Source organism: Scardinius erythrophthalmus (assembly GCF_964197995.2).
Source record: "Scardinius erythrophthalmus genome assembly, chromosome: 23".
Lineage (NCBI taxonomy): Eukaryota > Metazoa > Chordata > Actinopteri > Cypriniformes > Leuciscidae > Scardinius > Scardinius erythrophthalmus.
Genome location: NC_138243.1, coordinates 25,013,832 through 25,038,276, shown reverse-complemented (window position 1 = coordinate 25,038,276; position 24,445 = coordinate 25,013,832). Strand labels below are relative to the sequence as shown.

Genomic DNA, 24,445 nt, shown 5'->3' with positions numbered 1-24,445 from the left:
TTAGAACGACTTTCCAGGCATTCTGGAGAAAACCCCAGAAAATGCCCGATTAGTGTTGTGCTTTCCTTCCTGCAAGAAGGGTTGGAGCGAAGGCTGTCTCCCTCTACCCTGAAAGTGTTTGTTGCCGCTGTCGCCGCACATCACAACGCAGTTGACGGTAAGTCCGTGGGAAAGCTTGACCTGATCATTAGGTCTCTGAGAGGAGCGAGGAGACTGAATCCTCCTCGCCCTCCTCTCATATCCTCTTGGGATCTCTCAGTGGTTTTAACTGCCCTGCAGAATGCTCCCTTTGAGCCTCTGCAATCAGTGAAGCTTAAATTCCTGTCAATGAAGACAGCGCTCCTTGTTGCATTGGCCGCCATCAAGAGGGTAGGGGACCTGCAGGCATTTTCAGTTGACGAAGCATGCCTGGAATTCGGGCCGGCGTACTCTCACGTGGTCCTGAGACCCCAGCCTGGATATGTGCCAAAGGTTCCCACCACTCCCTTTCGAGACCAGGTGGTGAACCTGCAAGCGCTGCCCTTGGAGGAGGCAAACCCAGCCTTGGCACTGCTCTGTCCAGTACGCGCCCTCCGTGCTTACGTAGACAGAACGCAGTGTTTTAGGACCTCAGACCAGCTCTTTGTCTGTTATGGTGGGAAGCTGAAGGGAAAGGCTCTCTCCAAGCAAAGGTTGTCTCACTGGATAGTGGATGCCATTGCTTTGGCATACCAGCAGCAAGGTCGACCGTGCCCCCTTGGTGCGACGGCCCACTTCACCCAGAGTGTGGCCTCCTCTTTGGCTCTAGCGCATGGCGCCTCGCTAACAGACATCTGCAGAGCTGCAGGCTGGGCAACACCAAACACATTTGCGAGATTCTACAATCTCCGAGTGGAGCCATTTTTTACTCATGTACTTGGATGATACAACAGCAGCCACAGTACAATGGTGCCAGTGCGCTCACCACACACCAGGTGAAGAGGAGAGAGCGTATTAGAGCCAATTCAATGGATGGGGATTATTAGGAGGCCATGATTGGTAAGGGCCAATTTAGGGAATTTGGCCAGGACACGGGGTTACACCCTACTCTTCACGAGAAGTGCCATGGGATTTTTAATGACCACAGAGAGTCAGGACCTCGGTTTAACATCTCATCCGAAGGACGGTGCTTGTTACAGTATTTTCCCCATCTCTAGGTGGGTGTTAGGACCCACAAAGACCACAGGGTGAGCACCCCCTGCTGGCCTCACTAACACCTCTTACAGCAGCAACCTAGACCTCCCAGGAGGTTTCCCATCCCGGTACTAACCAGGTTCAACCCAACTGAAAAAAAATGTATTAACTTGAAATATACGGAAATATTGATTACTAACAGAAACACAATTCATGTGAAAAGAAATAGAAAAAGAAGTTTATCATATTTAATATTAATTAAAACTTTAGCACTGTTTACCCTATTATTGTGTGGCTAAATTTAACAATGCATACAATGAATAAATAATATAACATTATGCAGCATCAGAGTAGGCGGTAGATCATAGCATGGGTTGGTCGGTCTGATCCAGACACTGTATAAATTAAACGACAATAGAGTAGAACAGAAGAGCAGAACAAACTCCTAACATGAGGAGACACACTCATGGCCTATGAGACAGAGGATCATGAGACTTAATACTGCTTTCCTGCCATCAACTCATCATGTATCAAGGGAAAACGCTCCAGACATGAATACAATATCATGTTTGTGTTTTTTTCATTGCTGTCAGCATGGACTGTGTTTCTGAACCTGCTGGTGATCATCTCCATCTCTCACTTCAAGAAGCTTCACACTCCGACAAACCTGATTATTCTCTCTCTGGCTGTGGCAGACCTACTTATTGGACTTGTTATGCCCATAGAGGCAACCAGACTGATTGAGCTGTGTTGGTACTTTGGAGACATCTTCTGCAGACTCTATTCAATATTTATTGAAATGCTAATTTCAACATCTCTTTGTAATTTAGTATTAATAGCGATTGATCGTTATGTGGCTGTGTGTCACCCTTTACAATACCCCCACAAAATCACCACAACTAATACTTTAATAAGCATCTGCCTCTGCTGGTTTTGCTCCTCCGGTTATATGACTGCCTGTGTAATTAATAGCAGATATTTTGACACTTCACACAGAACAGACATGTGTTATGGAGAGTGTTATGTTATGATGGGATTTGCCTGGATAGTCACTGATCTCTTCATGTCTTTTATTTTTCCTTGTATCCTAATCATAACTTTATATTTGAGGATTTTTTATGTAGTACATCAGCAAGTGAAAGTTATAAACTCTCTAAAGGGTGGTAAATGTGTAACTGAAGGATCAGTGAGGAGGAAATCTGAGAGTAAAGCTGCTCTGACATTAGGAATCATTGTGACAGTTTATCTGCTTTGCTATATTCCATATTTTATCTGTTCTATATCAGTAATCTCTTCCACGACCATAAATATTTTAGCATGGGTCTTGTACACAAACTCAGGTCTGAATCCTCTGATCTATGCTTTATTTTATCCCTGGTTTAAAAAGACAGTTAAACACATCTTAACTCTGAAAATATTTCACCCAGCATCCTCTCTGGTTGATATTTTTACAAAACATCAATTGTAAAATTGGTAAAACCGTCACTCTGAGAGAAATTTCACATAAACTGCATTATTGTTATTAAGTGATAGCTAAAGGTATAGATAAACCGTTTATATTTGTAATTGATACTATACATGTATCCTAATAGTACGTAGTTTGTTTTATATAATATGATTGCTGTATAATTTTCACACTGATTCAAGTTTTGTCAGAACGTAACAATAAAGCAAACTTCTTTTTACACCGTAAAAAAGTGACAAAGTTAAGTTGTTTTAATAGCTTATTATGTAAATTGAGCAATAATCACAAACCTTCAGTCTAATGATAAAGGTAGATATTATGTACTTAGTGCTTTCATCAGTTATTTTGTCTGTTTTATTATAAATCAAAAACACAATGACAAAAAGAGGACAGTCATATGTGTAAAGCCCTATTCGGATGGTAATTGTTTCTCATGTGGACGTCTGTAAAAATAAATTTGCATGGCACCTCAATGATAAAATTTGTGATTTATTCACTGTGAAGGAAAGATTTTTGTGATCCTACAAACCCGGGAACACGCTGTTCGCATTGCATGATTGTCTGCTGTAGGCTAAATAAAATGTCATATGCTCGGAATAATAATAAATTCATACTTAATTTATTAATAGAAAAATAATGTCCTATTTAACTGTTTAATTATTTAAACCTGATTAAAAATAGGAAGCTAGACATGCTGGATTTCTGTCTTGCATTTTATCTCAAAATGATCATTTCAATTTCATAAAAAATGGAAATGAATGGAAATAAGTTATTGCAGCCTCTTATTTACATGAGGTACAATACATATTTTAAAATTGTATTGCACATATTGCTGTCACAATAACAGCCCAATTCAAATGTTTACCTGCTTATCTCTTTCTCTTTCTCTTTTTTGTTCTTAACAACTCCCACTTGTTTATATGGAGCAGTGATGAAATATTGTTCTTTTAAATACTTTCCAGCATTTCAGTTATTAAAAGTGTACATATTTCAAATTAATGCAAATTACAGTGAAGCACAAAAGTTATAATACGGTGCTCCGCAGTGGTCAAAAAATAATTTAAACGGTGAATTTTGAAGTGATTTCTTTTTGTAATCTCAGGGATGTTGATTTGGACGCCAATTAAATTACCGACCATGGTGTTTGTCAAAAAACATTAGGTAATTCGGTCAGGGATTTTTACGCGGGTAGTGAAAGAAAAACTGACATTTTGGATTCGGACGGCAATAAAATCACAGAGAAAAAACAATTACTGTCTGAAATGGTTCTTTAAGGGATACTCCACTTTTTTTGGAAATAGGCTCATTTTACAACTCCCCAGAGTTAAACAGTTGAGTTTTACCGTTTTCGAATCCATTCAGCCGATCTCCGGGTCTGGCAGTACCACTATTAGCATAGCTTAGCATAGATCATTGAATCGGACAAGACCATTAGCATCTCTCTCAAAAAAATGAGTTTCGATATTATTCCTATTTAAAACTTGACTCTTCTGTAGTTACATCATGCACTAAGACCGACGGAAAATGAAAAGTTGTGATTTTCTAGGCTGATATGGCTAGGAACTATACTCTCATTCCTGCGTAATAATCAAGAAACTTTGCTGCCGTACCATGAGTCCAGCAGGCGTAATGATATGACACAGCGCCTGAAAATAGTCCCCAGCTCGGTAACTTCCAACGTGACTGGGACTAAGTTTGTCTAACCTATTAGACCTATTTTCAGGCCTATTTGCATGCCTATTTGTAAAATGAGCCTATTTCCAAAAAAAGTGGAGTATCCCTTTAAGTGTCAAATGTATTATGGTGGTTTATCACAAAGTAAATCATTAAATTAGCTTATTACATTAATCAGAGCTTTAAAACATCTGAAATGGAGTAACCAAAATGAATTTAAAGGGTGGAGCCACTTTATTTAAAACCAGTGATTGCCTCGCATTTTTATGTAGCCTATTATTATTTCCATGGCGACGCATCATGCTTGTCACGTGACACACCACAGCCACATATAGCGCTGTATTACTCATTTAGGCTATTGGTTTTACAAAACATTTCTAAACTTGTTAGGTATATCATGAAATTCCCATTCTCAAATAGGCCTATATGTAAGTAAATGTAGGCTGTGTTTTGTCAATTCATATCTCTGCTTCCATTGACACCAGTGTGCCCGCCCAGCTCTAGTGGATGGAGAACCAAGGCGGTCCACCCATCTAAGCCGAGCCGTGCCGTGACGTCAGCTCTCGCTGGTCGCACCTACGCCTCCGCCAGCTAAGCTGCATCGGCCCTGAACACCATGGCCGTTCTTCGGATGTATCAGGCCAGGCTCCTCCGTGCTATGGACGAGGCTGGACCAGATCCAGAGGCGTTTGGTGATCTGCGCAGCACTACGGATTTTGCCCTGCGAGCCACTAAGTCAACCGCACAGGCTATCGGCAGGGGGATGGCTAGCCTTATTGTGTTAGAGCACCATCTTTGGCTGAACTTGACCGAGATTAAGGACGCGGACAGAACAGCTTTCCTGGATGTGCCTATCTTCAACACCGGCCTCTTCGGGCCAGCGGTCAAGGATTTCTCTGAGAGGTTCACTGAGGCGCAGAAGTCATCGCAAGCTATGCAACATCAGAACTCAAGTTCAGCCAGCCAAGCCCGCGCCGCAAGCCCCTCAGTCCTGTTCAGCAGCTGAAGCTCACGGACACCAGAGACCAGCTAAGCGCTACCCGTACCCGACTTGCCAGGGCCCCCGACCTAAGATTGTGTTGGACCCTGTGCCTCGGGCTCCCTCCTAGTCCAAGGACGGGGGGGGGGGGGGAGTTTGTTTGAGTCCCGCTGCGGCCGGACCGCCTTAGAAGAGAGCTTGCGCACATCTCACAGTTCCCTCTTCGCTTCAGGTGACTGTAGATGCTTTTACAGCAGTAAATGGACTCATCATCAAGCACGCACCCCTGCAAACAAACACTATTTTAACAGCGACCCAAATAAAGCACAAAAAGAGCACTTTTCTGTCTATCCCCCATTAGGGTTGCCCAGTGGGCCTGCTGTAAAGTGCGCTCCACAACAGGCGAACGCCGTAGCAATGGCAGCTAAAAAAGTAAAAGTACACAAAAAAACTACTCAATTATGTAACGTGAGTAAATGTAATTCGTTACTTTCCACCTCTGTCTGATACATTTCAGACGATGGGCGTCATCAAACTTGTGTAGCTAGAAGCGTTTGCATTCACGTACTTGCATAGAGTATATTTCAGGTCTAAGATATCAGAGCCAGTGACTACTTCACACATCAAGCAGAGTGGTGAGTAATGTTACTGGCTGGCGTCTCTCGCTGCGTATAAGGTTTAAAGTTAGTAATCCAGCTGAGAACATGTTGTCCATTGGTTGGACAGATCTGATTCATGCACTGAGTGAATGGTGGACAGGTAGAAGATAAGCCCTTCCAACAGCCTGTTCACTGAGCAGGTACACATCGCTCATTGGTCAGATGTGTCTTGAACGCATTTCCATAACGGCAGACAACACGCCGTTGTTTACTATGGAGAGATGACTGCGTGGGCTGATTGTATCCTTGGTCATATTTTATTATATAATTTACACCACTTTAGACAAACAATAATATTTGAGAATGAAGCGAGGATGCGGCTCGAAAATAATGTTAATAATTTCCACCATGCTTAAAGTGCAAACTATCAACAAACATTTCTCCTCATCCCATAATGCAAAGCGCAGCTGACTACGGCAACTGGTTTAGTGCAAAATGCGCAGTACTTTGGCAGTTGGTTCTGTTCGAGGTCGGATCACGTTCTCACCACAAACGAACCGCTCCAGAGTTCATTTGAAAGTGTACCGAGATCGAGGAGGTCTTGTTACGCTTGTTTGGTCCGCTTCTGGTGCGCACCCGAGTGCGATTGGCGCATTCACACCTGCCCAAACGAACCGCACCAATGGGGAAAACGAACTCTAGTGCGATTCAACCGACCTAAATGAGGCAGGTGTGAAAGCCAAGCATCGAAGGTGCGGAGGCACCTATTGTAATTGTTGGCATTCTTTCACTTATGTTTATGCTAATAACTTTTGAACCATAAGGGCTAGAATAAAAAAACAAACATGTTTCTACACGCTGCATTTCGGCGCAGTGCACCTACTGCCGGAGATCCGAAAAATGGCTATTTTTGCTTTCTATACGGTTTGTCCAAAAATCATAAAAGTGGTCTGGTTAGATTCAGGGCGTTAGGCCGATGTCTACTGATTTCCATATCGACCATTTTAGGCGTCGGCCATTTTGAATTTTGTACCAAAATGCTGTATTTTATGAACACATGAACGTATCGTTGTGGAACTCGGTATATATCAGTAATGTGTTTATCTGTACTGTTGACACCTGTACCGAGTGGAATTTTTTGTATATCTACTTGTATAAACATCTCAGGAATAAAAGTTCTACTTCTTTTACTTCTATCCGTTCTAAACACACAGTGAATGCACTGATGCAATAGCTTCTGCTCATTATTCAGGGGTCAGTTACATAATATTTGTTTTTATGTATTTTTCAAAACAAGTATTATGTAACTGACCCCTGAATAATGAGCAGCAACTATTGCATCAGTGCATTCACAGTGTGTTTAGATGTGTTGTATTCACACCAATGATTTTTGCATTTAAATTGAATGTGCAGTTTGTTGTCATTGCTGCCAATTTGAACACATTTGTGAATGTCAGTTGACAAGCATTAAAAATTAATGTCTAAACATGTTCTACATTATTTCTTAATTCATAGTTTTACAGTAAAGCACAGGTGAATAACCAAGCAAAATAATAATTAATAATAATAATCCAATAACAATAACCCAGCAAAATAATAATTAATAAGAATAATCCAATAAGAATAACCCAGCAAAAATAACCCAGAATAGCAAATTCTACATCTTGGGTTTGACTACATCTTGGGTTTTCTCAACAACCCAGCCTGCTGGGTTAAAATGTCACTGGGTTAATTTAACCCAGCATGTGTTCTGTCCAGGGGGCCAATGTTTCGGAAAAGATTTAAGCTTCCCCGGGCGCCGCCATTGATTAGCAGACCCCCACCTGCTGTTAGCATTCCATTGACTCCCATTCATTTTGGCGTCACTTTGACAGCGAATAACTTTACATCTGAGGCGTTTAAAGACTCCATTTGTCCATTATTTATTTCTTAAGAAACACGAAAATGTATAAAAGGCTCCATTACCTTGTATCTTACGTTATGGCCCTGTGGAAGCAGTTTTTGTAAAAAATAAGCTAACGATTGCGTCATAACCACGCGAATCTCTGTCGCACAGTAGAGAATATACCGTTTGGACAGGAGGAGAAGCTCGCGGGAGTTATATTAAAAAATGTCCTGGCTCTTCCAAGCTTTATAATGGCAGTGAATGGCCGTATCTGTTTTGAAGTCCATCAAATTGCATCCATCCATCATAAAAGTAATCCACACGGCTCTCCAGGGATTTATGAAGGCCTTCTGAAGTGAATCAATATGTTCGTGTAAGAAAAATAACCATATTTAAAACTTTATGGACTAAAATAACTAGCTTCCGACAGACAGATTTTTTTTTTAAATTAATAAATAATTGTGTATGTTACATCATCAATGAGCCGTAGATGGGTGGGCTGTCTGATTCAGACTATATAAATGAAAGGACAGTAAGGAGAGCAGAACAAACTCCTAACAGGAGGAGACTCACTCATGTCCAATGAGACAGAGGATCATGAGACTCAATACTGCTTTCCTGCCATCAACTCATCATGTATCAAGGGAAAACGCTCCAGATATGAATACATATTTAATATTTATACCATATTTAAAACTTTATCGACTAAAATAACTACACTGTAAAAAAAATCCCGTAGTTTTTACGGAAAAAAACTGGCAGCTGGGGTTACCAGAACAATTCCGTAAAATATACAACAAAACAGTAATTGCTTTTACCGAATAACATGTACATTTTACAGTTTAAACCAGCATATAACACACTGGAGTTCTGTTATATTTACTGGTTTAAACTGTAAAATGTACGTGCTATTCTGAACAACATGTCAATTATACAGTATAAACCAGTAAATATAACAGTAAATTTCAGTAATATGATATAATGTTAATTTACCGTCCTATTGAAGTATTAATATCTGTTTTGTACTCTGATAACCACCAATCACAGCAGTGATGAGAGTCACATGATCAATCAAAGCTCAACACAAGCAGTTCTTCCACAAGAAAGTTGATAATTATATATATAGAAGCTGCACAGTGTCATTCACACAAACATTAAACACCATCATGGTAAAACATGAAATTTTAAAAATGCAATAAACATTAATTTAACAACATTAAATGTAACATAAACCCCTAATGTACATAACTGATTAGAAAAAACGAAGAAAACTATGAAGAAACAAACATAGTTATTTCAACAAAAATACATCAAATGTGAAGTGTCACAGGGAATTGTGGGAATGTCAATTTACGGTTTTTCACTGTAAATTATACAATGAGTTGTTTTTTCACTTTCAAAAACTGTAAATTTAACGGTATGTTACAGTAAAATTACATTAAATGTACCGTTAGATCTATCACAGTTATTTACCGTATAAACTTTCTGTTAACCAATTAACAGTTTTTCACTGTAGCATTTTTACAGTCTTTTACCGTTAAAATTACGATAATTTTTTACAGTGTAGCTTTCGGCAGACAGATTGTTTTTCTTTTTTAATTAATTAATTAAAAAAAAAATGTGTATGTTACATCATCAATGGGCTGTAGATGGGTGGGCTGTCTGATTCAGACTATATAAATGAAAGGACAGTAAGGAGAGCAGAACAAACTCCTAACAGGAGGAGACTCACTCATGACCTATGAGACAGAGGATCGTGAGACTCAATACTGCTTTCCTGCCATCAACTCATCATGTATCAAGGGAAAACGCTCCAGATATGAATACAATATCATGTATGTGTTTGTATCATTGCTGTCAGCATGGACTGTGTTTCTGAACCTGCTGGTGATCATCTCCATCTCTCACTTCAAGAAGCTTCACACTCCAACAAACCTGCTAATTCTCTCTCTGGCTGTGACCGACCTGCTTATGGGACTTGTTATGTCTATAGAGGGCATCAGATTTATTGAGACGTGTTGGTACTTTGGAGACACTTTCTGTAAACTGTGTATTACAATACTTGGATTGGTCTTCTCAGCATCTATCAGTAATTTAGTATTAATTGCTGTTGATCGTTATGTGGCTGTGTGTCACCCTTTACTGTACCAACAGAAAATAACCACAACTAAAATTTTAATAAGCATCTGTGTCTGCTGGGTTTGTTTTTCAACTTATAATGCTACAATTGTAATTAATGAAGGATATTTAGACACTTCAGTCAGAACAGACATGTGTTATGGAGAGTGTTCTATTATGATGGGTTTTGCCTGGGGAGTTACTGATCTGTTCATGTCTTTTATTTTTCCATGTACCCTAATCATAACTTTATATTTGAGGATTTTTTATGTAGTACATAAGCAAGTGAAAGTTATAAACTCTCTGATGAAGGGTGGTAAATGTGTAACTGAAGGATCAGTGAGGAGGAAATCTGAGAGTAAAGCTGCTCTGACATTAGGAATCATTGTGACAGTTTATCTGCTTTGCTTTATTCCATACTATATCTGTTCTATATCAGTAGTCTCTTCCACAACCATAAATATATTGACATGGGTTATGTATACAAACTCAGGTCTGAATCCTCTGATCTATGCTTTATTTTATCCCTGGTTTAAAAAGACAGTTAAACACATCTTAACTCTGAAAATATTTCAGCCAGCATCCTCTCTGGTCAATATTTTTACAGAGCATCAATATTAATTAAACTGGTAAAGCTGTCCCTTATAAAGGGTATAATTATCTTTGTAGTATTTACATTTGTAATATCTTAATAGTATGTAGCTTATTTCAGAGAGTATGTTTGCTACATTTTTAATTTGAACAATTCATTAAAACCTATTTTACACACATTGAAATTAAGTGTCAAAATGTTCATAAATTGCATTAAATTAGTTCATTAAATAAACTGAGCAAGCAGCATAACTCCTCAATGTACTGGAATAAATGGTAAAGGGAGATAACTGTATGTGCTTTATGCTTTATGACTTGCAGTCTGTATGGCCAGTTCTTGCTGTGAGATGTTACCTCACTCTTCCAAGGCTCTCAAAGTTCTCGAACATGGTTTCAGGATTAGAAATCACAGTTTGTGTGTGTGTTTGTGTCCTGGTAAACCCAAAGGTCCCCACAAAGATAGTAATATCAGAAATGTTTGACCTTGTGGGGACATTTCTTTATGGTCCCCATTAAGAAAACATGTAATAAATTATACTAAATTATGTTTTTTTTTGTTTTGTTTTTTGAAAATGGGAAAAGGGATAGTTTTCTGTGAGGGTAGTGTTAGGTTCAGGGGATTTAGTTTGTACAATGTAAAAATCATTATGCCCATGTCCCCATAAAACATGGATAACCAACATGTGTTCTCTCTCTCTCTCTCTCTCTCTCTCTCTCTCTCTCTCTCTCTCTCTCTCTCTCTCTCTCTCTCTCTCTCTCTCTCTCTCTCTCTCTCTCTCTCTCTCTGAGCGGAAGTTGCGTGAGTGGATGCGAGATTGGGAGCGTGGTTTTCGAGTGAGTGTTTTTTTTCTATCTTTTCTATCTTTTTTTCTATGTTGTTTTAGTTTTATTTAGTTTATTGTTAGTGGTGTAGTTTAAGTGGGTTAGTTGTCGTGGTGGAGGCGGCGACCGGTGTAACCGGGAGTCATGCCGGTTCGCGGTGTTGGAGGCGCGGGGCTTGAAACACTCACGCGTCGACATGCTTTTAAACTTTGTCCAACTATAGACTGTTCCGTGGAGGATTGTGCTTTGGCAGTCGGAGGGATTATTGGTTATGATAGCGTTAAATCCGCGTCAAGGATGAACAACGGTGTTGTGATCTTTGTAGATAGCTTTGATAAAGTTGCAACGATTGTTGAACAAGGAGTAACGATCAAAGATATCTTGGTTCAAGCGGTGCCGCTCGTTAATCCGGCAAAAAAGATAATTTTGTCGCAAGTCCCTCCGTTTATTAGTAACGAAATGTTAGAGAGGGAACTTTCCAGACATGGACAGCTAATGTCTCCGATTAAAACAATTGGCCTTGGCTGTAAATCTCCGCATTTGAGACATGTTGTTTCTTTTAGAAGGCAGGTTTTCATGATTCTTAAAAACAACAATGAAGAATTAAATTTAGTGTTCAAGTTCAAAGTGGATGATTATGATTACAACGTTTATGTAACGTCTGAGAAAATGAAATGTTTTGGATGTGGAATAGAGGGTCACCTTATACGATCATGCCCAGAAAAATTCCCTGCTGAAATTAATAATAAGACCATAGAACAGGGTGAGTCAAGTAAATCTCAGAGACAAAAACAAAATGAATCAAACGAATTTCAGGGACAAAAATTGGACAAAACAAATAAATTACAAGGACAAACACAGAATGTATTAAAGGAGTCTCAGGGACTTAAACAAAGTAAGCTCAATGAAATTCAGGGACAAAAACAAAGTGAATCAAATGAAATTCAGGGACAAAAACAAAGTGATTCAAATGAAACTCAGGGTCAAAAACAGAGTGATTTAATTGAAATTCAGGGACAAAAACAGATTGAATCAATTGAAATTCAGGGACAAAAACAAAGTGAATCAAATGAAATTCAGGGACAAAAACAAAGTGATTCAAATGAAACTCAGGGGAAAAAACAAAGTGAATCAAATAAAACTCAGGGACAAAAACAAAGTGATTTAATTGAAATTCAGGGACAAAAACAGATTGAATCAATTGAAACTCAGGGACAAAAACAAAGTGAATCAAATGAAATTCAGGGACAAAAACAGAGTGAACCAAAACATTCTCAGGGACAAAAACGGAATGAATCAGACGGTTTAAAAACGAAAAAATCGTACAAAGCTCAGAAGCTTGAACAAAATAAAAGATCAACACAGAAGAATGAAGAGCTTTTTCAGGCTCCCTCTCCAGTTGAGATTGGTCAACAGCATGATATGGAAGAGGCCAGTAGTAGCACTCAGAAAGAAGTAGAGGAGGTAGAATGTCCTTTGACTGAAGAAAGTGAGATGCTAGTAGATGACAAATCTGATGAAGATAATGTTAAGAAAAGAAAAACAAGAGATGAGTTTCAATGCTCTGAAAAAACGAAAACTTTTCCTCTTCATGATTGCTCCCAAACTTTTTATAGTGACGTTGAGGTAGACTCTGATGCAGAATCTATAGTTTCATCGCAATCTTTGCCCCTGGAAAGAGGTGGCTACTCTATGTTGAGTATTAAGAAGTTTCTCAAGAGTACTAAGGGAGCTAGGAATGTTAAACTTGAGAGTGCTTTTCCTGATCTACAACTTTTTATTGATTCAGTCAAGAATTTTCAAAAAAGTTCTGAAAGTGCCGGGGAGAAAATCTTTACTGATCAAGAAAGGTATCGCTTAAAGAAACTTCATTCATTTTCATATTTGTTTATTTCTTGTTTCTCTTTTGGTTTTCTTTTTTTCTTTTGTTTTATGAGTGAGTTAAAACTAGGCAGTCTGAATTTGAATGGAGCGAGATATGAAGGAAAAAGAGCTTCATTTTTCAGACTGTGCTCCCTTAAAAAATTGGACGTTATCTTTGTACAAGAGACGCATAGTACTGTTGATAACGAAGTTGACTGGAAGAGAGAATGGGAGGGTGATGTTTTTTTAAGTCACAAAACTAGTAATAGTTGTGGAGTGGGTGTTCTTTTTTCCAAAGGTTTCAATCCTCACTCTGTTGAATGTGAAGAGATGGTTAAAGGCCGACTGTTAAAAGTCAGAGTAATATATGAAAATGTACAACTCGTGTTCATCACTGTATATGCTCCAGCTGTTGGTAAAGAGAGATTGATTTTTTTGGAAACTGTAAACGATGTTATCAGAGATTGTAATGATAAAGAGTTCTTATTTATAGGTGGAGACTGGAATTGTACAGAGAGTAGACTTGACAGGAATCATGTCGAGCCTCACCCGGCCTCCCGCACACGTCTCATTCAACTGTTAGAGACTCATGAGTTATATGATGTGTGGAGAGGGTTACATGACAATCAAAGGCAGTATACCTGGACTCATTGTAAAGACAATTTATTGTCTATGGCCAGACTCGATCGTTTTTATTGTTTTAAATATCATTCTAATGTTGTTAAAAACTGCTTTATTAGCCCTGTTGGGTTTTCTGATCACTCACTCGTCTTGATTTGTGTCTTTTTGAAGTGTGTAAAGCCTAGTAGTGCCTATTGGCATTTTAATACAGCTTTACTAGAAGATAAAAATTTTAAAGACATTTTTGTATCTTTTTGGAAAAATCATCAAAGTAGAATAAATGATTTTATGTCTCTACAACAATGGTGGGACTTTGGAAAAGTTCAAACAAAACAGTTGTGTCAGCAATATAATTGTAATGTCACCAAAGTGTTACTGAAGTCAGTGAAAGCTCTGGAGTCTGAAGTAGAGGAACTCCAGGTTTTGGCTGAGGCCACAAAAGATCAACGGTATTTTGAAGCTCTTGAGGTCAAAAAGACTGTTTTAACGAACCTGCTTGGGGTATCAGCACAAGGGGCTCTTATTAGGTCCCGTTTTAAAAATGTGGTAGAAATGGATGTTCCTTCACACTTTTTTTTTGGATTGGAGCGGAAAAACGGTCAAAAGAGATACATTCATGGTTTAAAGTCTGATGCTGGGCATGTGTTGTCTGATCATGCTGCTATTCGTAAACATGCTGTCAGCTTTTACTGTGAACTGTATAAATGTGAACACCAAGAAGAGCCGATGTTAGCTCAGAGTTTTTATACTGGTCTTCCCCAGGTTGCACAAGAAAGCAACGTTGTGCTGGATTCAGATATTTCTCTTGGTGAATTGTATGAAGCGTTGCAGAGTATGCAGAGCAGAAAATCTCCTGGATTAGATGGTCTACCAGTTGATTTTTATAAGTTTTTTTGGTTTTTAATTGGAGAAGATCTTCTGGCAGTACTGAAGGATAGCTTAGCCAATGGACTTCTGCCTTTAAGTTGCAGGAGGGCAGTTCTTACCCTGCTGCCAAAGAAAGGTGACCTGCAGCTTATAAAAAACTGGAGACCTGTGTCCCTGCTTTGCACTGATTATAAGATACTCTCCAAAGTGTTGGCCAACAGACTTAGTAAAGTTATGGAACAAGTAATTTTGCCTGATCAAACCTATTGCGTCCCTGGCAGGCTGATTTATGATAATATTGTTCTTATCCGAGACTTGTTAGAAATCTCTAAGCTTTTTGGTCTTAAAATGGGAATAGTTTCTATTGATCAGGAAAAAGCGTTTGACCGTGTTGAACACAAATATTTATGGGAAACAATGAGTGCGTTTGGTTTTACTTCTGATTTTACTAACAAGATTAAGACGTTGTACTGTGATGTTCAGAGTGTTTTAAAAATCAATGGTGTTTTGAGCGCTCCTTTCCAGGTCCAGCGGGGAATTAGGCAGGGCTGTGCCCTCTCTGGCATGTTGTATTCTCTGGCGTTTGAACCCTTATTACATAAACTTAGATCTGTTTTAAAAGGTGTGATTTTACCAGGGTGCAATATACCTTTAAAGTTATCTGCGTATGCAGATGATTTAGTCATCTTTGTTGATAACCAACAAGATATTGATATACTGACAAATGTGATAGTTCAATTTGGTATAATTTCTTCAGCCAGAGTAAACTGGAGCAAAAGTGAAGCTCTCTGTATAGGAGTGATGGAGAAAAAGTTTAAATTGCCTGTGGGGTTAAATTGGAAGACAGAGGGGGGGTTAAAATACTTAGGTGTATTTTTGGGTGAAGAAACTTTTGTCCTTAAAAACTGGGATAATGTTCTTGAAAAAACTAAAGGTTGTTTTGCTAGATGGAAGTGGATTTTACCAAAGATGTCTTATCGAGGTAGAGTTCTTGTCATTAACAACCTGATTTCATCCACTTTATGGCATCGTTTATCGTGTGTTGATCCTCCTCCAGACCTGCTACCAAAGATTCAGGCACTTCTTGTTGATTTCTTTTGGGATCGTCTGCATTGGACGCCTCAAAGTGTGTTGTTTTTGCCGAAAGATGAAGGAGGACAAGGCGTAATTCATCTGAACAGTAGAGGGGCTACTTTCCGTTTCCAGTTTGTGCAGAGGTTTCTGTGTGGTCCCGCAGACCTGGTATGGAGACCGCTGGCATGCACTATTCTGAACCAGCTAGGTGGACTTGGCCTAGACAGAACATTGTTTCTGATGGACTTAAAACAGCTCAACACCAGTGGTTTGCCGAGTTTCTACCGTGGACTGTTAAAAGTCTGGAATCTATTTACGACGGAGAGGACAGAACATCACAGCTCACTGTACTGGCTTCTTCAAGAGCCAGTTGTGTATGGGACCCGTTTGAGTGCAGCTTGTCAACTAGGTCCCAGTTTACTCAAACAGTTCTGTTTGGCTAATGTAGTGACTTTGGGACATGTAATTCACTTTACAGGTGCAAACATGGACAATGCGCTTCTACTTGCTTCTCATGTAAAGGTGCACTCTATTCGCATGGTTGAGTTGTTGCTCAAAAAGTGGAAAGAGGGTTTAACAGACTCTGAACGCACATTGTTGCATTTTTATTGTGATGGTTCTGCTCATTATAGTGTTGATGATGCTTTTCCTTTGGTGAAGATTCTCCCAGACTTTAAGGACTGTACAGGTTTTTTCTTAGGAATCGATAATCCCTGTTTGTCTGTTCATGATGCTGACAAGAAATTGTTATATAGATTGATTGTGAAAATTTTGAATAAAGATAAACTAAATGGTAAGATTGACACTCCATGGAGAGCTCGCTTGGGTCTGGTAGATGGTGTTGGACCTGAATGGAGGGCGCTGTATAAACCACCATTGTTGAAGAAGGTTGCTGATTTGCAATGGAGAGTTTTACATACAGCAGTGGCTGTTAATTCTTTTATCTCGGTTTTAAACCCTGATGTTAATCATGACTGTCCTTTTTGCACCCTTCGTGAGACAGTTTTTCACTGCTTCATGGACTGTTGTCGTCTTGTGCCACTGTTCTCTATGTTGGAGGATCTTTTCAAATTGTTTGATGTAGTTTTTTCCAAACAGTTGTTTATTTTAGGTTACAGGTATTCACAAAAAAAGAGAGAGCAGTGTCAACTCTTTAATTTCATTTTGGGGAGAGCAAAGATGGCTGTGTATATGAGTAGACGAAATAAGGTTGAAGGTTCTACAGATGATGATGCTGTTTTTGTATTTGTCAAAATGTTGAAATCACGTTTAAGAATAGATTTTAATTACTACAGTTTGATGAACGATCTCGGAAAATTTTCCAATATTTGGTGTCACAAAGATGTACTCTGCTCTGTTGTAGAGAATAATCTAACTTTTAAGAGTGTGTTGATCTAATGTGATTTTATTTGATTGAGTGTTGTTTTTTACAACTGTTTTAATAAAGTATTTGTAAAATCTCAAAATCTCTCTCTCTCTCTCTCTCTCTCTCTCTCTCTCTCTCTCTCTCTCTCTCTCTCTCTCTCTCTCTCTCTCTCTCTCTCTCTCTCTCTCTCTCTCTCTCTCTCTCTCTCTCTCTCTCTCTCTCTCTCTCTCTCTCCTCTCTCTGTCTCTCTCTCACACATTTTCATATGGCATATGCATTACACAGAACAAAATTTTGGGTTACACTTTATTTTAAGGTGTCATTGTTACAGTGTAATTATATATTTAAGTACTGAGTAATATTAATTAACAACATGTACTTACTTTAAGGTTAGGATAGAATTAGGGTTTGGTTAAGGGTTAGTTGCATGTAATTATGCATAATTTACTGTTATTACTATGGTAAATATATTTTTAACAAGGACACTGTAAAATAAACTGTTACCAAATTTTGTAATGTGAATATGTTGAATACGGTGCGTATTTCTACAGTAAGCATTCATCGAAAAATCTAAAGAAAAAACTATAGAATAAAGATAAAACTATAGAATAATGTGAGACATAATGACAAATTTCATTAGGTGAACTAATGATCTATTAAAAACAGTATGCAAACACAATTTCAATATTCAATTTATTTTAGCTATGCTATTCTGTTTATGTTTCTCTCAGATGCTGTCATATACTACCAATGTATAACTTTAATTTAACATCAGGTCTGTCATTTCGCTCATTATTACAACAGAGGAAATAAATATTCTCTTTGACATAAGATACATCAGTCTTTGACATAAGATACAATGTGCTTGTGATTTACCAACCGAAATATAAATTGTATACAAAAAAATGAGTGGCGAATATTTGAAGAATTAATATGTGTTAAACTGATATTTTAAACCAGGGGTAAAATACAGCAAAGATTAAAGGATTCAGGCATGAATTTAAATACAAGTTCCATGTTAGAAAACCTGATGTGGTCGATGATATTACTGTGGTGTCTGTTACAATATTTCATGAGTTCGCAGTTAATGTTAAAAGAACTTGTCTTGCTGTCCTTTACTTCTTACTAGTAAAAATGCAATTACGACGAGTAACGCTGGGTACAATTTAAGCTAAAACAGCTTGCCATAGTAAGGCGATGCTCAATTTTGGAACTTTATTTCACAAGTCAACAATATTTACTCATTCTCTTTGTTAACTGGACTAACAAATGTATTTGTCTGCAAAAGTCTGCCGGATGATGCAAAACGGCTTTCGTGGAAACGTGTTTGGAACTTCATTTAGTGGGAAATCAGGAAAGCAGAAAAACTGTCACAATGAGTTTTAATGTCAGAGCAGCTTTACTATCAGATTTCTTCTTCACTGGACCTTCCATTACACCTTTACTATTCATCAGTTTATAACTTTAACTTGCTGATGTACTACATTGAAAATTCTCAAATATTGTTATTATTGTTATAATAAGTTATTATCAGGGTGCAAGGACACATTTAGATCCTTGCAAAACTCATAAGGGACACTGAAATGTGTGACACATCTGCTGTTAAGACCAGCACCATTGTAAACTAAACCAGTAGAGACAGATGCTCATTAAAGTTTAATTTAAAAAGAATGTGCACTAACATTGCAATTCTTTTTCTGTTTACCACTCTTCCAAAGTGTCCCCCAAAGTGTCACAACAACACAAATACGGCTAGATTATCTAGCGAAACTGTTTATTATACACCACATATACTTTACAACAAGAATTTGTCTTAAGGCCTGTTCACATCAAGGACGATAAAGGCTCCAATAAAAGGTTCCGCGGTGAAGTTCTTTTGATTTGGGGTAAAAATATAAGTATATAGTATAAAGAGTATATATTAACCCTTTCCCTGCCACTGATGGAAATTTCAATCTTTACGTGTTTTCACTGTTATACACAAGAGGGCGCTATTTCACATCTTCTGAAAGAGAACTGAATCTCCTGATCAAGAAGACTCAGAAACAAGCGATCTCATGTAATCATATGCATATCAAAACAATGCGATTACCAACATTTATATAAATCAAAACTGCCTAATGTTACTGAATGAAATGTCGACCCAGGACGAGCTATAGGACTGTCTAAGCATTAGGGGTGTTGATGGACTTGATCTACTCCATCTGTGTTTTGATCATCGTTCTGAATATGATCCAGATGTATTCTTTGAAAGCTTTTTGCACAAAACGTTGCTTTTTTATGAAACTTACCCACATTCAAGTGTTGCTAGAAGCATGAATAGATGCATGAAGCTAGAATAAAACAGGTTTTTTTGTTTAAAAGCAGAGGGGCAGTTTAATATATTGCATATTCAGATACAACAACAATACAAACAAACATTCTGGGGGCCATGACATTTTGGTGAAAATTATCAAAAACGCTGGCGGTGGCTGACAACTTAAAAAAAATGCTGGCAGGGAAATATTTAAATATTAAAAAACAGTGTCAGTGTCTCTTACATTTAAAGTGGCTCTCCAGTGTGTTTGTGATTTTTCTCGCACACATCTGACCTTGATGGACTGAACAGAAGAAATGAAGAAGTTTCCACACTAAAGAAGGCAGAGCCTCAGCACACACCTACAGATTACATAATCCCCACGGACCAATGGGAGTTTAAAGGTGTTTACCAGCCGCTTGGCAAGCTGTTTCAAACTCCAGATACAAACTTAGTTTTGGCCTGAATTAGTTTGAAATGACGTCACACTTGTTCGTTCTTCGATTTGCTTGCCTTGAAGTATACAGTATCAGGGCCTTAACTATAAAGATAAGTTTATTGCTTTAGAAATTGCTCTAAATTGAAAAGTAACTAGATGTACCGCATGGCGGTACAAAATATGACCGCCGCTCAGGCCTGCACTGGCTTTCCACAAAAAGAAATGACGTGGAGCAATTTGGCTGTATTGCGTGTTTATGTATATATCTAAAAAAAGTAGTAGTATGTGCATGTCTGTCTGTGTGTGTGTGTGTGTGTGTGTGTGTGTATGTGTGTGTGTTTGTGTATGTGTGTGTCTGTGTCTGTGTGTGTATGTATGTGTGCGTGCGTACATGTGTGTGCGCGTGTGTGTTTGTGTGTGTGTCTGTGCATGTGGATTTGTATGTGTGTGTGTATGGGTGTGTGTCTGTGCGTGTGGATGTCAGTGTGTGTGCATGCTTGCGTTTGTTTGTATTCCTGCATGTGTGTGTGTGACAGTCAGGGTTGCCAACTTCAGAAAAGGAAAATGCGGGACAATCGTGGTTATTTATAGGAAAATGAGGGACACTCAAAATATTTGTACTGTATCACATAGTGTACGTCATTTCAGTGTCTGCAGTTAAGTTTGTGTTTAAAAGGTTATCAGACATAAACACATTTGTATTGCTTAACCTATTTATGTATTTAATTCTAAAAATAATTTTAATGTCATGAAAAAAGTCACATTACAAACAAACCATAGTTCAAAATAACAGAATTTATCTAAAATAGAAAGCTTTTTTAACATTATACACTAGGCTTACAGTTCAAAAGTTTGGGTTTAGTAAGATTATTTTTTGGGAAAAAAAAATAAAGAAAGTAATTGCCTACTTTTATTCAGCAAGGATGCATTACATTAATCAAAAGTGACAGTTAAGATAATGTTACAAAAGCTTTCTATGTACTTTCTAAAAGCTTTAAAACATTAATAATAATCAGAAATGTTTTTTGAGCATATTATTCCCTCAGGTAGATTACATGTTTTCTTGCGTGGCTGGATGTTAGACTCATGAACAATAATCACGTTGTTTGCATTCGCCAAAATTGATTAGCCGAAATCAAAACGTGGACAGTGAAAGGAAATTACCGTTACCGTGCGAGACGAGTCCGGCTTGAAGCGGAAGCGACCAGACGGCAGAGGATGTTCGCAAATCAAACAATGATTTGTCTCAAAACAGTGATTAAAAAAAGCTGTGATTGGATGATGACAGGTGTCCAGGGCTGGACTGGGACAAAAAATCGGCCCGGGCATTTTTGCCCAGACCGGCCCACTGTATGATCATAAACACCACCCATCTTTGCACGCCCTTAATTATATGCATACCAACTCCTATTCATTAAAACCACTAATGCCATGTAATGAGTGAGTATAGGAACGAGTGAGAGTTAACAGATGAAATAAGTAATAATTTGATATTTATTAATACAGTTGAACTATACTCCACAGTGATGAATCCTAAAACAAGCTATAAGCTACATTGGCATATCAATACAAGTGTTTCTTACAGGATTTTTGTTAAAACTATGGTGGTGTGACCTCGGTTCTTCTAGGGGGGTTCGGGGGCATGCCCCCCCCCCGTGAGAAAATTTTGTGCATTTTAATGTTAAATTTATCAATCTGGTGCACTTTGAGAGTTCAAAATTAAAAGCTCCAACCCATATTCAGTGTACAAATTAAACAAAGAAAAATTCAAACCTCTTTTAGTTACAGTGTCTACATTACACCTACTACATAATAATAGTTATAATATTAATCCAATGACAGTAATAGCCATATTTTGTAAAACAAATGCACTAAAAAATAAAGGAAACTTTCATAATTAGTGTTGTTGTACCAATTTCTATACTTGAAAGAGATAAGCACATGATCTTTTATTTTGACGCAAACTGCATCAAGCTTTTATTTTGGCGGAAAACATGGTTTACAAACGCCTCTTATTAAATTTCTAGTGAATTGCGGTAATCGTCAACTATGCAGATGTGGAAATAATCTACACTCATGACATGGCCTAAGTGTTTTGAAAGTAGTTCTGCTTACCGCGGACTCTACACTCTCTCATCTCTCTCCTGATCCTCCGTCCTCACTATCATCATCATCACAGGAGCTGATGAAGGTCAGAAAACATATATTTTGACACATAAAGCGTCTGCTTGGTTCTATTTTTTCACGTTATTTATCTGCACATTCCTTGCGTTTCTTCTCCATCTATTTTGACAGATACACACTGACACTGCTGCACGCTCGCTCACTCGTTTAAAGTTGTGATTGGGCCAGCCCAGTGTCAATCAAGAAAAGAGCCAATGGGCCGCTGATCTACGTGTTTCATTGGCTGGTCTGTCAAAAAAAAAAAACTAATACTGACTTTGACCAATGCATTAAACCGGCACAAACCCAGCGCCGCCAATTAAGCAAAACAAAACAAAACAAAACGAATGGGCCGCCGATGTACAAATTTTATGGGCCGTTAAAAAAAAAAAAAAAAAAAAAAAAAGTATGAGTATATCGGCCCAAAAAGCACGTCGGCCCACCGGGCAAATGCCCCCGGTAAGCCCAATGGCCAGTCCAGCCATGCAGGTGTCGGTGATCATTCTCAAGTGTCGTGGTCAGCACTGCTGCTGTTGCTGTTGTATCAGTCAGTGGTTTATCAGCTTGTCAAAAAACAGGACACGGGAGGTCACGCAAGGGACAAATAAATTAGGCCCAAAATGCGGGACGTCCCGCCTAATTCGGGACAGTTGGCAACCTTAGTGACAGCATCATCCTAAACCAGCAACCCTTCGCTCAACACCACCATCTACAGGCCGATGAGTGTACAGTCACAAAATGTGCACATAAATGAATTTATTTTATACCCCCCCATGGATGAAATTCTACGAAACTTAGCATACCCCCAGAGGATGTCAAGTTAATCATACACATGAAATATGGTGCAGTTCTGAACATCTCAACTGAAGATAGGGGCGATTAAAGCAGAATAATATTGCATTTTCATTTTTTATGGGAGGGGCGCAAATCACAAATGAGTGATTATGGGCTAGGTTGATGTGGGGGGCCCTTAAGGGGGGGGGGGGGGGGAAGTGGCCCCCGGGGACCAAACTAAATTTTTCCGTAAAAGTCTAGTGGGGCTACATGCCCACCAAATTTCATGTTCCCCGGTGTTTCGGTGTCCCTGGTATCGTTGACGAAAAAATTCAGTAGATGACGAAAAAAAAAAAAAACCTTTGACAATCCCTATATGACCGCTTTCGCTAGCTATGCTAGCGGCGGTCATAATAATATAGTAACAAATATTATTTTGAAATAAAAAAAAATTGATTAATGATTACAAGAGCAGATGAATTAAAAAAATGTGCACTAGGGCTGTGCGATATGGAGAGAAAAAAAAAAAAAAAAAAAAAAAAAACCTAACACGATTTCTTTATACACTCAATTGTCTGTATATTCCTGTAATAGTTCGTATTGTTAATTGTACGTTGTAGCAAGGAAGTAAACGAAGGACAACGCTGTTTGGCTCCACAAACCAGTTTGTTAAATGCTAATTCATACTTATCTGACAAACACATACAAACTTCTGTTTAATATCACCAGCGCAGCGAACTTGGAATGTTAGTGGTTGTTGTCGTTTATGTGATCAGTGTAAATTATTCTTTGATTATAGATTTATGTATTTTTTATCTACATGCTTGTTTATCTACAGGCATGCTAAACATGGTTTTGTGTTTGATTTGGCTACTGTTGTAAAGCCAATGTTTAAAAAAAAACATACCATTCTTGGATTCTTGAAAATCATCCGACCGTTGACAGAGCAGTGTAGAATAATGGTTAAATATGTGAAAAATAATGTGAATTTTTAAAAACGAAGCATGAACACATGTTACAGTGCACCCCACAAACACAATCAAGCCTTTTAAATTTTTTTTTTTAAAAACCTGCATCTTGTGTTTTTAACCGCAAAATGCATTCTGTGTGAATGGTCTACTATGTTCTGTTTGGCTGCAACAATAGTTTGAAAGTGCTTGCAAATTCCCTGGCTCTATCAGGGCCAACTGGTGCTACCAAACCGGGCCCCGCACCAAATGAACATCCCCGCCTCCCATCCCCATGCTTGGGACGGCCTTGGGCTCTCAGAAACATCATCTCTCCTGTATCCAACATATTCCCAAACCACAGATGTTTTTAATACTGTCCTGGATTCAGCTTCCCTGATTCTGTGCTTACTTCCATGTCGTAATAGTAAACTTGCTCGGTTCTGTTCTCGCGCTAGATTTAAGCCCAATTTATACTTCTGCGTCGAACTCACGCCGTAGCTACGTCGTAAGCTGTGTGTGGCGCGCGTACCCTTCGGCGTACCCTGATGTCCGACTCTCCAAAAATGTAACAACGCGTCAACTCTATGCGGACGCAAACGCTGTGATTGGTCTGCTAGGACTGCTCCCCCGGGTTTCACATGCTCCCTCTGCGCGCGTCAAATTGGAGTCGCGGACAACGACGCAGAAATATAAATGAAAACCAACGCGTTGCCTACAGCGTAGAGGCTCCGGCGTAGGTCCGATGCA

At 38.6% G+C, this 24,445-nt stretch overlaps 2 pseudogenes across 2 annotated transcripts; both read left to right on the top strand.

The window, feature by feature from the left end:
* Positions 1 to 1,625: 1,625 nt before the first annotated feature.
* LOC308683462 (trace amine-associated receptor 13c-like) lies at positions 1,626 to 2,620 on the top strand (annotated as a pseudogene). Its single transcript has one exon. The product of its transcript is annotated as a trace amine-associated receptor 13c-like (transcript).
* A 6,814-nt stretch (positions 2,621 to 9,434) lies between these two features.
* On the top strand, positions 9,435 to 10,493 carry LOC308683461 (trace amine-associated receptor 13c-like; annotated as a pseudogene). Its single transcript has one exon. The product of its transcript is annotated as a trace amine-associated receptor 13c-like (transcript).
* Positions 10,494 to 24,445: the final 13,952 nt, after the last annotated feature.